At 35.3% G+C, this 816-nt stretch overlaps 1 pseudogene; it reads left to right on the top strand.

The window, feature by feature from the left end:
- The first annotated feature begins 203 nt into the window (after positions 1-203).
- On the top strand, positions 204-377 carry LOC112080787 (U2 spliceosomal RNA; annotated as a pseudogene).
- Positions 378-816: the final 439 nt, after the last annotated feature.

Genomic DNA, 816 nt, shown 5'->3' with positions numbered 1-816 from the left:
GCATATGTGTATGTATAGAATTGTTTGTATTGTTTTTGGAGATTGTTAGAGGCATGTTAATCTTGAATGTAGGCCTATAATACTGGTCAGGTTCTGCAGAACAGCACTTTTGAGGAGTTTTGCTATTTTTATATTGTTACGGTACTTTTTGATACTGTTTTTATGAATCCATGTTATGTACAACGTAATGCACTGAAATTGTAATTGTATTTGAATGTGAAATTAAAAATAAAATAAAAATAATATCTGATACGTCCCCTATCTGGGGACCATAAATTAAATAGATTTTTGGAACAGGGAGATGGAATAGGGGCTTGCTCCGTCCACTCCACGCATCGCCCTGGTATTGCAGTACCTCCAAGAACGGTCCACCCCGTCACTGTAAAGATAAATTAGGCAGAGACAACAGAGTTGATTAGTTTCAGTTTGTTAGGATCATGATGTATTTTCACATTATCTACCCATCATTGAGATGAACTTTCTACTGGTCAAGTCAGTCTTCTAATCAAAGTTTATTTGTCACGTGCACGGGATACAGGGTGTAAACAGTACAGTGAAATGCTTACTTGCAAGCTCTGTGCTGTACACATGATCACAAATATACACAAATAGCTAAGTAATAAAGTAGTTAAAACATATACAATTGTTATGATTGGAAATATATATACACAAGAAGAATGAATATACAGTATAAACTATTAAATGTGCTAAAGTCATGTACTGGTAACATGGACTGCCTCACATACCGGTAACGTTGTCTGAAGTCAGTATTTGATAGGCCTGCTATTTTCATAAGACTCAAATATATGCGGTTGA

The sequence above is a fragment of the Salvelinus sp. IW2-2015 genome, unplaced genomic scaffold (genome assembly GCF_002910315.2).
Source record: "Salvelinus sp. IW2-2015 unplaced genomic scaffold, ASM291031v2 Un_scaffold16498, whole genome shotgun sequence".
Lineage (NCBI taxonomy): Eukaryota > Metazoa > Chordata > Actinopteri > Salmoniformes > Salmonidae > Salvelinus > Salvelinus sp. IW2-2015.
This window is presented reverse-complemented; position numbering and strand designations above follow the sequence as displayed.